Source organism: Amia ocellicauda, unplaced genomic scaffold (genome assembly GCF_036373705.1).
Source record: "Amia ocellicauda isolate fAmiCal2 unplaced genomic scaffold, fAmiCal2.hap1 HAP1_SCAFFOLD_101, whole genome shotgun sequence".
Taxonomy (NCBI): domain Eukaryota; kingdom Metazoa; phylum Chordata; class Actinopteri; order Amiiformes; family Amiidae; genus Amia; species Amia ocellicauda.
The window spans coordinates 89874-105013 of NW_027102666.1; the positions used below are offsets into that span (position 1 = coordinate 89874).

Here is a 15140-nt window from a genome sequence, read left to right on the forward strand (position 1 = left end):
GTTGGGCTAAGTGCAGGCACTGTCAGAGCGCAGGGCGTCCTGCCTTTGAAAGAGTTTCTGAAGTGTCCTGATGTGCCCTTTAGCAATGCCAAACAGGTCTGTGAAAATGGCATCCTTTCGCGGCACTTCAGACGCCATCTCACAGTCTAGCCGACCTGAAATGCCTGAGCCCGTTTTACCAGCAGGCTTCAACGGTAACCGTTTGAAGCAAGACGTGGCGGTGTCAGTTTCCATAGTGTAGCGGTTATCACGTTCGCCTAACACGCGAAAGGTCCCCGGTTCGAAACCGGGCGGAAACAGCCTGCTGTGGGCTGGCCCTTTTCGTCCTGCTTGCCCTCGTGGTTCCCCAGAGGCGGTGGGTGTCTTTTCTTCATTGGAGTGCCCGAAATCGGTGCTCTCAGAGCGTCCGTCCGTCGACAGGTTGAAATTGTAAACGCTGGTGTAGCCACTTTTAATTAAAATCTGATGATGATGATGATGATGATGTTGTTGTTGTTGTTCTTGTTGTCATCGTGGTCGCCGTCATTATTATTGTTAAAGTAAAGCAGTAGTTAGATTTGTTGCTACCGTAAGGTGTAGAAGGCACAATAGCTCTGTGATTGTCTGATGGTGGCACAAGACGAGCAGCAGCTGTTTGAACAAGCCATTGAGCATCACCTTGTTGGGGTAAGTGTAAGTCTTGTCATAGCTCAGGGCATTCTTCCTTTAAAAGAGTTTCCAAAGTGTCCTGATGTGCCCTTGAGCAATGCAATATAGGTCAGTGAAAATAGAAACCTTTATCTCACAGGCAGGCCCACGGGAAACGCCTGTGCGCGTTTTACCAGCCTGCTTCGATGGGAGCCAATCGAAACCCCAGGACAGGTTGGTTTCTGTAGTGTAGTGGCTATCATGTTCGCCTCACACGCGAGAAGTCCCTGGTTCGAAACTGGGCGGAAACAACCCGCGGTGCACGCGTGCCAGTGCCGTGTTACCCGTCCTCATCTCTCTGCCCCATGGCCGGCCGTCGTTTTCTCTTCCTCGGAGTGGCAAGAAATCCTGACCTTGAGAACAAATGATCGCAGAAGGGTAGCTTTGCGAGGCGCTGGAACTGACACTTTTAAAATCGATACATGTCGTTGCTGTTGCAATACGACCGTAGCAGGATCGGTGACATTGCTGTTACTCTTATGTAATTGAAGGCGCAAAATAGCTCTGATAGTCTGGTGGTGACGGAAGACCACCAGCCGTTTGAACAAGCCATTCAGCATCACCTTGTTGGGCTAAGTGCAGGCACTGTCTGATCGCAGGGCGTCCTGCCTTTGAAAGAGTTTCCGAAGTATCCCGAAATCGGTGCACTCAGAGCGTCCGTCCGTCGACAGGTTGAAATTGTAAACGCTGGTGTAGCCACTTTTAATTAAAATCTGATGATGATGATGATGATGTTGTTGTTGTTCTTGTTGATGTTGTTGTTGTTGTTGTTGTTCTTGTTGTCGTCGTAGTCGCCGTCGCCGTCATTATTAATGTTAAAGTAAAGCAGTAGTTAGATTTGTTGCTACCGTAAGGTGCAGAAGGCACAATAGCTCTGTGATTGTCTGATGGTGGCACAAGACGAGCAGCAGCTGTTTGAACAAGCCATTGAGCATCACCTTGTTGGGGTAAGTGTAAGTCTTGTCATTGCTCAGGGCGTTCTTCCTTTGAAAGAGTTTCCAAAGTGTCCTGATGTGCCCTTGAGCAATGCAAAATAGGTCAGTGAAAATAGAAACCTTTATCTCACAGGCTGGCCCACGGGAAACGCCTGTGTGCGTTTTACCAGCCGGCTTCGATAGGAGTTATTCGAAACACCAGGACGGGTTGGTTTCCGTAGTGTAGTGGCTATCACGTTCGCCTAACGCACGAAAGGTCCCCGGTTTGAAACCGGGCGGAAAGAGCCTGCTGTGGGCCGGCCCTTTTCGTCCTGCTTGCCCTCGTGGTTCCCCAGAGGCGGTAGGTGGCTTTTCTTCATTGGAGTTCCCGAAATTGTTGGACTCAGAGCGTCCGTCCGTCGACAGGTTGAAATTGTAAACGCTGGTGTAGCCACTTTTAATTAAAATCTGATGATGATGTTATTGTTCTTGTTGTTGTTGTTGTTGTTCTTGTTTTTCTTTTTGTCGTCGTGGTCGCCGTCATTATTATTGTTAAAGTAAAGCTACCGTAAGGTGTAGAAGGCACAATAGCTCTGTGATTGTCTGATGGTGGCACAAGACGAGCAGCAGCTGTTTGAACAAGCCATTGAGCATCACCTTGTTGGGGTAAGTGTAAGTCTTGTCATAGCTCAGGGCGTTCTTCCTTTGAAAGAGTTTCCAAAGTGTCCTGATGTGTCCTTGAGCAATGCAAAATAGGTCAGTGAAAATACACTCACCTAAAGGATTATTAGGAACACCATACTAATACTATGTTTGACACCCTTTCGCCTTCAGAACTGACTTAATTCTACGTGGCATTGATTCAACAAGGTGCTGAAAGCATTCTTTAGAAATGTTGGCCCATATTGATAGGATAGCATCTTGCAGTTGATGGAGATTTGTGGGATGCACATCCAGGGCACGAAGCTCCCGTTCCACCACATCCCAAAGATGCTCTATTGGGTTGAGATCTGGTGACTGTGGGGGCCAGTTTAGTACAGTGAACTCATTGTCATGTTCAAGAAACCAATTTGAAATGATTCAACCTTTGTGACATGGTGCATTATCCTGCTGGAAGTAGCCATCAGAGGATGGGTACATGGTGGTCATAAAGGGATGGACATGGTCAGAAACAATGCTCAGGTAGGCCGTGGCATTTAAACGATGCCCAATTGGAACTAAGGAGCCTAAAGTGTGCCAAGAAAACATCCCCCACACCATTACACCACCACCACCAGCCTGCACAGTGGTAACAAGGCATGATGGATCCATGTTCTCATTCTGTTTACGTCAAATTCTGACTCTACCATCTGAATGTCTCAACAGAAATCGAGACTCATCAGACCAGGCAACAACTGTCCAATTTTGGTGAGTTTGTGCAAATTGTAGCCTCTTTTTCCTATTTGTAGTGGAGATGAGTGGTACCCGGTGGGGTCTTCTGCTGTTGTAGCCCATCCGCCTCAAGGTTGTACGTGTTGTGGCTTCACAAATGCTTTGCTGCATACCTCGGTTGTAACGAGTGGTTATTTCAGTCAAAGTTGCTCTTCTATCAGCTTGAATCAGTCGGCCCATTCTCCTCTGACCTCTAGCATCAACAAGGCATTTTCGCCCACAGGACTGCCGCATACTGGATGTTTTTCCCTTTTCACACCATTCTTTGTAAACCCTAGAAATGGTTGTGCGTGAAAATCCCAGTAACTGAGCAGATTGTGAAATACTCAGACCAGCCCGTCTGGCACCAACAACCATGCCACGCTCAAAATTGCTTAAATCACCTTTCTTTCCCATTCAGACTTTCAGTTTGGAGTTCAGGAGATTGTCTTGACCAGGACCACACCCCTAAATGCATTGAAGCAACTGCCATATGATTGGTTGGTTATTGAACAGGTGTTCCTAATAATCCTTTAGGTGAGTGTAGAAACCTTTATCTCACAGGCTGGCCCACGGGAAACGCCTGTGCGCGTTTTACCAGCCGGCTTCGATGGGAGCCATTCGAAACACCAGGACAGGTCGGTTTCCGTAGTGTAGTGGCTATCACGTTCGCCTCACACGCGAAAGGTCCCTGGTTCGAAACCGGGCGGAAACAACCCGCGGTGCATGCGTGCTAGTGCACACAGTGCTGACCACAAGTGAAGGTCTGAAGACTTTGTACTTGACGACCGCTGTAAATGGTTTCTTGACAGTTGTTGAGCAGAAAGTTATTGATCTTCCGAGGGAAAGGTCTGAAATCCGGGGGGTTTGCATAGGAATCAAAAAATTCACCACGGTGGTCCTCCCTTAGATAAATAGCCAGCCAATGTTCTCCGGGCATATTTTTAGGGTGTGTGTTGATTATGTACATTGCAGGTAAATTCTTGATCTTAAATTTAGGCAGCTGATCGCAGGCGTAGACTCCTTGAAACAGTTTCCGTGAGCCGGCCAGGGCATTCATGATGTGGTTGAGCTCTCTGGTGTTCATTTTAATAATAATCATACGGAACGTTTCTCCTCTGATTCACCTCAATAATGTTGTCAAACACAGCATACACGACCATATTTACAGTGTGTGGTAGAGGCTGCTTGAAACGCATCTCCAAACGCATATTGCCCGTCTTCATCAGTGAAATATGTTGTCCACACTCTTCGTCAGGGGTCAGGTTGAAACCATACAGGGTGTAACCGCTGCAGTATTCCCGGCGATCGATCAGCAGAGTTTGATCCTTGAGATGGCGACCCGTAGCCAGTACTAGACTGTAATATTCACGAACCGCATTGCCGTTTTCAAAGTCAGGTTGAAAAGGTCTGGATGGAACCTGCACACCATCGACGTACAATGCTATAAATTCCGCGTTATAATGTTTAAAGTTAAAGGTGTTCTTGTTGTAAACCCCGGTAAATGCATCATTATCCACGAGACCTATAATAACCTGTTTTGGGAGCTGTCCTAGAAACAGATTTTCCTGGTTCATCACCCGTGTCCCTGCGGGGATACTGTGGACTTTCATATAGACTCTTTCGATCGGGTACTTGGCGTTTGCCGTCACTAACGCCAGCGCGTGTCCTAGTTTAACCGCCGGGGAGACGGACACTTATTTCACAAACAGCGAGGCCGATAATATGGTCAGTTTATATTTTTCCGTATCAGGGGTCATCAGACAAAAAGCACTTTTACTACGGATCATTTTAATTTTAATGTCTACCCCGTTGAGCATGAGTTTTTCTTGGAAAAATATGTCTGCATGGATATGCCCCATTAGCTCAAAGGTCCTCCCTTCTGTTGAAGAGGCCGATCTTTTTTGCAAACCCTTATTGAGTCCCTCTGGATCCTTGTCGTCCATAGCTTCCGGGATGTCTTTGAAGAGAAGGCCGGGGCTGAACTGTTTGCTTAGGGTCTCCTCACTATAATTAAGGATACACTCCATCATGACTCTATAGGGGTAAGTATTGCTGCTTTGACTAATGAGCCGATCTCCCAGGGTCACATCCACCTGTGAAAACATGGTGGCCACCGGGTAATTGATTAATTGATGACCCCAGCGTTGGCCGTCTTCTCGATTGCATCGCCATCCTAATCAGTCACTTTACAGTTCATTAAAATAAATGTGTTATTCAAATCAATATAATCCTCGCCATTGCCAGCTATAAAAAACTCCAGAGGGGCCGTGTCTGAAATTGCAGAAAGAGGGGGAATCTCTACATATATGATCTTATCTATACTCGTTTGAGTGTATGGAACTGTAAACAGATCCAGTTCTGATTTGACGCATTCTTCCGATAGACTGTTGACAAAAGACATGTTTAAAAGATGTATCCTGAGGCTCTATTTTTCTTTCTTTGAGACTTTCTTTTTGCAGGTTTTTTCTTGTGCTGCTTCCTTCTCCGAGTGTTTCCACGATATGTTGGAGAATGAGAGATTCTTCGTTTTTTGTTAGCCACGGATCTTCGTCGCCCTGGTGGACACATGCTGTTTCTTCTTTTACCCCCCCTCCTCGCCATTACCATGAGACCCGAACCCTCCTGATGCTCATGGCTAGCTGCCCGGTTCATAACATTGGTGAACACGTCACTAACAATATTTTTAGCCGCTGATTTCAAGTGGGGTCTGGCTATAGCAAAGCCTCTCTTAAGCAGGGGTACGGCCATTCTAAAGAGACCATGAAAGAGTCCTCCTAGACCGGCGCCATACATTGTGGGGGCTCCTACAAAACCGGGCAAGCCGTTCCCGGCTTGCATCTTGTAATAATCCACATAGGCGCTAGGATCTACATAACCCCTCGAGGTAGCCATTTTAATAATGTACAAACTGTTTCAGGGGTCGAAAATGTAGTTTGACAATAACTTTACTGAAGCGGAAGGGTACGTTGATATTCTGATCCGATTTTACTTCGATCGTGATGTTGTCAAATTGGGTCTTTGAGACTGGTACGTAGTGTGGCTTGTCATAAGTAATTGTGACCATGTCATTGCTTTTACCTTTAATAAGTACATTTCTCAAAAGGGGGACATAACTATCCCCGACCCTCTGGTGGGTTATGATATCCGTATACACATAAAGAGTGTAAAAGCCGCCCCACCACTTCTGAGAACCTGCTCTCTGTGTCAGAATAGATCCCAAATATACGCCCCAGTTGGCCGCTGGTTTGAATGCTAATACCTGGTTTTGACACCTTGTACACTCTGTTTTTAATAGGGTTGTAATATAGCTTGATGTTGGGGGTGCCTTCTGAGAACTGTTTATGCATCTCATCTAATATTTTATCCACATTGTCATAATAACCTCCTTGTATCGTGAATGTCCATTGACTCTTTTTAACATCATCAAAAATGGCGAAGGTGGCATCCTTATCTTGTAAAACAGCCCAAGTGTAAGGATACTGTATTTCCGCCAACCCCACTTCCCACGACCCCCTTAGATCTATAGATTTTCCAAATTGTACCGTGTAACTGGATATTTCATTTTTAGGGTATATATCGAGAGAGGCGTTACTGGGTAGAGTCACGTAGAAGCCTCCTGATTCCATCTTGAGTATCGAAAGTAATGCCCACAACACACCCGCGGGCAAGTTGTTATAAGGATTGAATATCGCAAACCTGTTGTTCCGGGACCCAACTATTGAACTTTTCAGGCCATCCAAGCCATTTCATCAACACATATTTTTTCCGGTTCTGGGTTTTTTCAGCTAATATCTTTTCAACTCTGTATACACTGTCTTTACCCACAATAATTTTTTGTAACTCGGCTTCGTAAAACGTTCCTTCTATATCCTCCCCGTCATAGTCTTTTAACCGGTACACGGGTGGGTCTCTAGCCAACTGTTCGGTAACTGTAAAATATTCGTCAGAAAATGTTTCTTCATAACCTTTGGCAAAAGTACTCCTTAGCTTTGAAACGCGAACCACATCACCGATGTTGAACTTATAAGTAGTTTTTCCCTTCTTAATAAATGGTCCGTATAATTTTTTATAGACCTTAAAAGAATTACTTTGATCAACATCTTTAGGCTTCATTTTAATACTGGTGTGATACCCTTGGTTGTAAGCATCGATAAAATCCTGAACTTTATCAAAATACTTGAACGTGTTGACCGCTGTAAAATATCTCCACATTTTGGTCTTTATGGTGCGGTTAAACCTCTCCACTACCGATGCCCTAAGCTCATTACCGGTGGTGAAATGATGTATTTTGTGTCTCTTCAGTAGATTCTGAAATTCTCTGTTGAGAAACTCTTTTCCTTTATCAGTCTGCAGTTTTTTAGGACATCGACCCTGGGACAATATATCCTCAAAGGCCCTTGTCACCGCCCGACCTGTTTTATTATGTAGAATGCGAGCCCAGGCATATTTTGATAACACATCGATACACATCAACATCAATTTGTGACCATTGTTATGTTTTGATAAATTTGACATATCGACTAGATCCATTTGCCATTGTGAGTCTATGTCAGTTGCATATACGCGGTTTCTTTTAAAGTTAATCCTGAGAGGTTTATGTTAGGTATAGGCGTCTTGTTCCCGTAACCATTCTGAAACAACCACATCATTAACCTTCACTCCGGCCTCAGCGAGTCCTCTTTAAAAACCCTTCTTACCCGCCAAACCCCCAATCTTGGCTGGGTTGTAGTATAGTTCCTGCATTTGGGGAGCTTGCCGAGTCATTCTGTCAAATAACCACACAGACCCACACTATGCGCAAAGTTTTTATACAAGGTTTTTTATTCAACTTCAGGAGAGCAGATACCCCTTTTAAGACATTTGAGAAAAGTATAACATACACAACAATTTTTTCTACGGTCCAGACAAAATGAAATCAGATGATTGGTTACTTGATCTATATCAACAAATATACCTGTTTCTTTATCTTGTAGGCACACACCTCAGTTACATATGTAAATAAAACAACATTATGACCTATTTTAAAATTAAACAGAGGTGTATTAAACATGCTCAGTAAAAGGTCATACAGATGTTGATGAAATGGCCTAATATCATTCTTGGCCCCCTTGAGCCCTTCATCCCAGTGTTCGTACCCCCCGGTCTTTGTTACAGCAGCCATTCACTTTTCCAGGTTTGAAAGTTGATCCTCATCGATGGTTAAATCTGTAGAGAAAAGGCTCGCGTTGGCTACTTTTCTGTCAAGCACATGGTGTAATAGCGCTCTCAGGTTAGCTGCAGAGTGTTGATGACAGAACCAGTTGCAGAAGCAGTCCAGAACATTCCCCATGTTCAAAGTCCCTTAGTTCAGGTCAGAGTCTGAATCAGTGGCGTAGATGTCGAATTCTTCGTCGCTGCCCCCAGCTTTAACTTCTTTACGGAAGAAATAAGCTTTTAGCTTGCCAGCGGTTTTTCTACTCGGCTCATCCAGGTCATTGAGCAGCTGCCCAAGTTTCTCTATTATAAACGGCTCCTTTTTCAGCTCCAGCAAAATCTCATCTATGATTTTCTGGACTTGTCCCACAGTGACATGTATGTGGGAGTAAGAGAGCGCCTTGATTAGTGTCGGTTTCAGCCACGGTTTGTTCAGTCTTCTGTAAAACACATTGAAATAGAACAGGAAATAGTAACGGTCTGGTTCAAACAAACAACTGTGTCTCAACTGACTGGGGTGATTCACTTCACACCCCCGACAGACTTCTTTCAGAGCTCGGTCGATGAGAGCACTCAGAATATACACCAGGGTGCTTTTAACCACTCTGCTTACTTGGTCACATACCCCGGGCATAAATCCTGCGTCTTCATCACGCCCCCGGGACAGTCCGATGCTCATTGGGTCGCCTGGTGGTTTGTGTTTCTCCATCCATTGGACTGACCCCCTCCTGAGACGCACAGACGGTAGACAGTTCGGCAAAATCGAGGCCCTCCATGAGCTCCAGAGGCTGGGGATCCCCGAGACTCATTTGGACATCCATCGCACCGCATGTTGTTTCGTCCTGAGGGACCGGGGTCTGAGGTCTTGGAGAGTAACCACAGTCAAAGGGTTCCAGAGTGTATACAAAATATGGGGAATAGAACCAGGGGTGATCCCGGGTTTGAAGAGGCCTGTAGAGCCTGTCGACGTCCGCAGCTTTCGGGTAAGACATTCTCTTTAATTTTAAACCATGAATGAATTGTTGCACCTTTTATCCTATCTCTTCACTACGTCACGACACACCGCCCTCTTAGAAGAGAGTAGCCCCTGAGCCGTCAGACCCCCCTCCAAAACCCCACACGTCGTCTGTCGTAGTTCTGCAAGCTTTCCCATTCACACCTTTCAAAACCCTGAGTCGGAGACTCCATTTCGCATTCTCTTGGACCCTCTTGCAAGCCTTCTAGAGTCTTATCCACAAGCCCCAGATCTCTCCAGGCCATCACCTTCAACCAGTCCTCATAAGAGTATTCAATTACCGTCTCAAAAGGTTCCAACGTACCCTCCTTCTCTCCCAAAGCAAAAAGCTCCACTCCAACATAGCTGGGATCCCTTTTAAAGCGGTAACCCCGTCGAGCCCCCCAGAACAACACCCAGGAGCGTTCAATCTTCAAATTGGTGAGTACAGGAACCCTTGCCCGGGATTGTTTCTTGCGGGGTTTCATGTTGATGTCGCTGGACATGTTGAAGAAGCGGGATGTTTCAGATGCTGAGAATTAAAGAGGTATTGCCTAAAAGAAGCGCGGGTTCTTAAATAGAGAGGAGAGTTTCGGGGCGTTGCCTTCAGAGGGGTGGGGGTATTTATGGGTGGCCTTGTTGTTCAGGGTTTTATGGGTGCACACTTTCTGACGGATATGACGTAGGAATAATTAAGGAAATAACTCTACCTAAAATCACGCCCCCCAATTATGACGTAGGAATATTAATAAGCTTAGGGCATACGTCATAACAAAATAGGCCGCGCCCAAAAAACCCTACTATCTACTCTTATGTAGTTGAAGGCGCAGTATAGCTCTCATAGTCTGGTGGTGACGGAAGACCACCAGCCGTTTGAACAAGCCATTCAGCATCACCTTGTTGGGTTAAGTGCAGGCACTGTCAGAGCGCAGGGCGTCCTGCCTTTGAAAGAGTTTCCGAAGTGTCCTGATGTGCCCTTTAGCAATGCCAAACAGATCTGTGAAAATGGCATCCTTTCGCCGCACTTCTCACAGCCTAGCCGACCTGAAACACCTGAGCCCGTTTTACCAGCAGGCTTTAACGGTAACCATTTGAAGCAAGAGGCAGCGGTGTCAGTTTCCGTAGTGTAGTGGTTATCACGTTCGCCTAACGCGCGAAAGGTCCCCGGTTCGAAACCGGGCGGAAACAGCCTACTGTGGGCTGGCCCTTTTCGTCATGCTTGCCCTCGTGGTTCCCCGGAGGCGGTGGGTGTCTTTTCTTCATTGGAGTGCCCGCAATCGATGCACTCAGAGCGTCCGTCCGTCGACAGGTTGAAATTGTAAACGCTGGTGTAGCCACTTTTAATTAAAATCTGATGATGATGATGATGATGATGTTGTTGTTGTTGTTCTTGTTGTTGTTGTTCTTGTTGTCATCGTGGTCGCCGTCATTATTATTGTTAAAGTAAAGCAGTAGTTAGATTTGTTGCTACCGTAAGGTGTAGAAGACAACAGTTGGTATGGCGTGTGATATCAAAACATTCAGAATACTTTTAACCTATATAATTTATAAGCTTTGTAAAATAAACCCAAATATCTCTTTTGCGGGGATAAACGCTGTTCTGAGTAGTTTGTGACTTGTTTAATACCAAACAAAGCATCGCTATAAAAAAAAAAAAAAAAATCACTGTAAAAGCGCTAGTTATTTTTGATCTTTATAGTTATTTTCTAGGCTCAGGTTGTTTTTTAGCGCTTATAAAGGCCTGAAATATTCTTAGTGGTTGTTGACTATAGGTCTTGATGCTTAAAAATGTTTTTTTGAGAGACCAAAAGGTTCTAATAAAAGTTTAGAGTAGAGAGGAGAGAAATCGTCTCCATCTTGGTTTCTATTTGAAATTTGATGCAGTGTCATTTTATTGGTTGGTTTTGATATGTTAATTGGTAACAGGGTGGCACAAAGGCCAGACCAGAACAATGCCTTACAAACAGATCCGGCATGTGGCCATCAGTATAAGTATGAAGGTCTGGTCTTCAGCTCGACAGACTCATACTGACCTTTCGATTTAAGACTAAAGATCAACAATGTCCGGAAACAACATCAGCGATTCGATTTAAACGAGTTTTTAGGCAAGTCTTCAGATTATTTTCATTGACTCAGAGCGTGTTGTGTGCATGTATTGTAAATAAGGCTATAACATCTGTTTTAAGTTCTGTAAAATTATTTTTCAACCAGTCAACAGGAGTTAATTCCCAACGCTGAGGAGATCATCTGGAACAACGACGGTAAGATTTTTGTGTTTGCGCTCATGGGTTCTTATGCATGGGTGTGTGTGGTTTTGAAGCGGCTCATTAGAGTTATGAAAACGTTTTAATATATATTAATGCCGGTCTCTTTAATTACACAGAAACTATCGAAAGGCCTGTGATTAATGTCTCCGAGGATCGACCAAGAGAAGTGGTTGTCCCTAGACAGGCTGTCTGCCGACCGGGTAAGAACTAAACCCCTGTTTGTTTGTATAACGTTTCTGTAAGATGTTTGAGTCCAGTTTTGTTAATTTTAAAAAATTATCCTGTCTAACAGTATTAAGAAACGTGGTTCGAGACAACGAAAGGCCTTCCACATCGAGGGCTTGTTTCGTTTTACCTTCGAGAACCGTAACCTTTCAAGAATCTGAAAGGCCGTTAGCCCCGGTATCTGATAGCTGTGAGTATATGTCTGCAGCCTGTAAGAGGTTAAAGCTTTTTATAAAGCGGTGTGGTTAAAGGTTAAACATGTCTCTTACCTTCACAGCGGTGCAAAAAGCTAAACCAGCCGAAAAACATAAGAAACGATTATTCTGTGGAGGTAAGTAAGATCTTTCAAACTTTAATGTTTTTAAAAGGGCTTTGTTTGCCCGTTGATGGCTAATATTTAAGCGATGGGTGACCGTTTCCTGTAGGGCGGGGGGTTCTGGGAAAGATCTTTAGAAGTCCGGACAGGTCTATGCTTGTTTCTGGGGAACGTGTTTAGAAATGACCGATTGCCGTACCGTCTGGTTAGGAAGTAAAGACGTCCGAAAGGGTTTAGTAAGTTGTTTGGCTTATCTCCCGCTATTATACTTCTGTTTTAAAGTGGTTGTAGGAAAAGGCTTGAAGGTGTTCATTGTATTTAATATTTAAACAGATCGTGAAAACATTTGTGAAACAGGAAGTCCCGGGATCAGGAAGCGTTTACACTTGGAAGGTTCGTTTAAAAATGAAATGTTGTTGTGTGTGTGTGTGTTTTATTAACAATATTACAGTTTTTAAAGAAACATTTAAGAAACAGTTTATTTACAGCGGCTTCTCTGTTTTACATTTATTATCAAGTCCTAATAAATATATTGTCTGTAAATAATAAGGCGTTGTAGTGAATGTCTAAGGCTATTTTCAAAGGTTTAAAAAAGCTAAAGGTTTTGAATGTCCTGGACATGTTGTTTTAAGTTTGATTTCTGTCACCGTTTAAAGATGTAAATGTAATGTATATTTTTATTCTTCCCAAGACTCTTGGGATAGTCATTCTGTGGATGAGCTATTGAGGACAATTACCCCGTCTAAGTGGGATCAAACATCTTCCCCGGTGAGATCACCGATAGGATCCCCCACGGTGGTCTTGGAGACCCCCCAACATCTACTCAGGCCACAGCCTTCTGGGGGTAATTCAACACCCCAGATTCAGCCCGCCGCATTGTCGGGCGGAACAAATACAGGCATCCAACAACCTCAGGGGTCGCCGTCAGTCAGGGCTGACACACCACCCAACGACGGCCTGGTTTCAACATCGTCCCCCCAGACCCGTTTCTTGGCTACAGAAACGCGGAACAGTACCCCGCGCTTGGCCAGGGTGTCACCGCAAAGGCCTTCTTGGTCTCCGTCCATGAGTATACGCTCGCTCCCTGCCTCCTTCGACCGAGATTTACCGGAGCGACCATCCTTTGAAGCTGAGCCAGGCCACCAGCCCCCGAAGCTACTTCCTGAAGGTCGGCATGAGTTGCTACATACTTTGTTACAAAATCAAAGACTTGTGTTAGTGGGGCAAAACCTGCTGATAGAGAGCCAAAACACCCTTATTAATACCCTTACTAACGAATTGTACCGTATTTAATGTTTTAATAGACACAAAACGCCTTACTATTGTGGGTTGTTGGAAAAATAAAAAATAAATTAAAAAATGTCCTGACTTGGTAAAAGAACTCACAAACTAAAGGATTATGAACAAGCTAGGGCCCCAAAAAGACCTTCCCGAGAGAACATCCCCGGCCCTGTTGTGAACTCCTCTGATGTCCCAATGAACCTGGAACTATTACAAATGATAAATGATTTAAATAACCCCCAATTACCACCGATAGAATGTGAATTAACAGACTTACCGGTGAACCCCGACCTGTTACAGATGGTCAATGATCTAAATAACCACCTCCCACCGGTAGCGCTTATAGAGGTTCACCCCCTAGTTCACCCCGATTTGTTTGAAATGGTGGAGGCTTTGGAGGAGCTACCCCGACCAAATTCTGCCCCTATTATAAATGATTTGAGACAATTAGAACACAGGATGGCGGCAGAAGCAGCCATCACTATAGAGGAGGGTCTTGACATTAACCGGTTGGATATCTTTGAAGGACTTTTACAGGCTTTAAATGAGCCTCCTCAAAAAGGGGGTTTTGTAGATGTCAGCAGTGGGGGTGTTCGGAATGTGGAGGGTTCTGAGACTGATAAGGCTGTGGAGGACATGCTCTGTGAGAATGTAGGGGGTGAAGGCTTTGTTCAAAATGATGATGTGTCCAAGAGTACCAGTGATCCCGTGATTATAGATAGACCGGCCTATAACAATTTTGAAATGATTCAGCGTTTTAATTTTGCAGAACTTTTAAATTGTGACAATTATGCAGAAATATTTGTCAACATACACGAGGCCTTGCAGAAAATGCTTGAACAGGTTGCTGAAAGGGTCAGACCTCGAGATGTTGTACAGTTAGAACTCAGAGGGGATGATTTGTTTAGCAACCTATCTGTAATGCTGAGTGGAGATAATTTAGACGTCTGGCTAAAATCGAAGCGTTATTGCAAAGTAACGCAGCCATCTTAGCTGATGAAAGTCTGTCTCTGGTAATGAATGTGGTTCGTAACCCTGAGGGTGGGGCGCTTAGATGACTGTCGAAATGCTTGAAGAACGACATAATTAGGACCAAGCTCAGGCAATTAGTGGTGAGTTCCAGTGGGGACAATAAGCTCTGTTTTGCTTACAGTTTAATAAAACTACTCACCCCCGACATGCCTGAACCCCAAGCTCTGCAAGAGGCTTTAATGCTTCATCAGAGGGCCGGCTTAAACTCTCAACAGATGGTTGCCTTTTCAGACATCACCAAGTTTGAGGAGTTGTTGTCTTTAAAAATTGTTGTGTGGTACCGTTGTGAGGTAAAGGAAGTATTTGTGAAATTTCAGACACATCCTGAAACCCATACACAGACACTGTTTCTCTTCCTAAGTGATAGTCATTACTTTGGAATAAAGAGTTTGACGGCTTTTTTGGGTTGTTCGTATGTTTGTCATTGGTGTTATAAGGCCTTCAATGATAAGCTTAAGCACCGCTGTGACGGTTACTGTAACGTCTGTTTCAATCCGCAATGTCGTAAGGGTTTGGCCCCTACCATCCGATGTAAAGATTGCTTAAGGATTTGTCTCTCAGCGTTCTGTTTTTCCGAGCATAAGGTACAGAGGGCCGCTGCTGAGAGGGGTTAAAAAATGGAGTTATTGTGATCAAACTAAATGTTGCCCGCAGTGTTGCCTCCAGTACCGTTTTCATGAGGTTAAACCACACAAATGTCTGGAGCCGAGATGCAGGATCTGTAATGCTGATTTAACCCCGGGGTCCGAACACCAGTGCTTTATTCAGCCGGTTAAAAAGGAGCCGCCGCACAACTGGTATGTCTTTTTTGATTTTGA

General features: G+C 44.6%; 3 non-coding genes across 3 annotated transcripts; all 3 read left to right on the forward strand.

The window, feature by feature from the left end:
- The first annotated feature begins 226 nt into the window (after window positions 1-226).
- trnav-aac (transfer RNA valine (anticodon AAC)) lies at window positions 227-299 on the forward strand. Its single transcript has one exon. It is a non-coding gene; the product is annotated as a tRNA-Val (tRNA).
- Window positions 300-3653: 3354 nt separating this feature from the next.
- On the forward strand, window positions 3654-3726 carry trnav-cac (transfer RNA valine (anticodon CAC)). Its single transcript has one exon. It is a non-coding gene; the product is annotated as a tRNA-Val (tRNA).
- A 6590-nt stretch (window positions 3727-10316) lies between these two features.
- On the forward strand, window positions 10317-10389 carry trnav-aac (transfer RNA valine (anticodon AAC)). Its single transcript has one exon. It is a non-coding gene; the product is annotated as a tRNA-Val (tRNA).
- Window positions 10390-15140: the final 4751 nt, after the last annotated feature.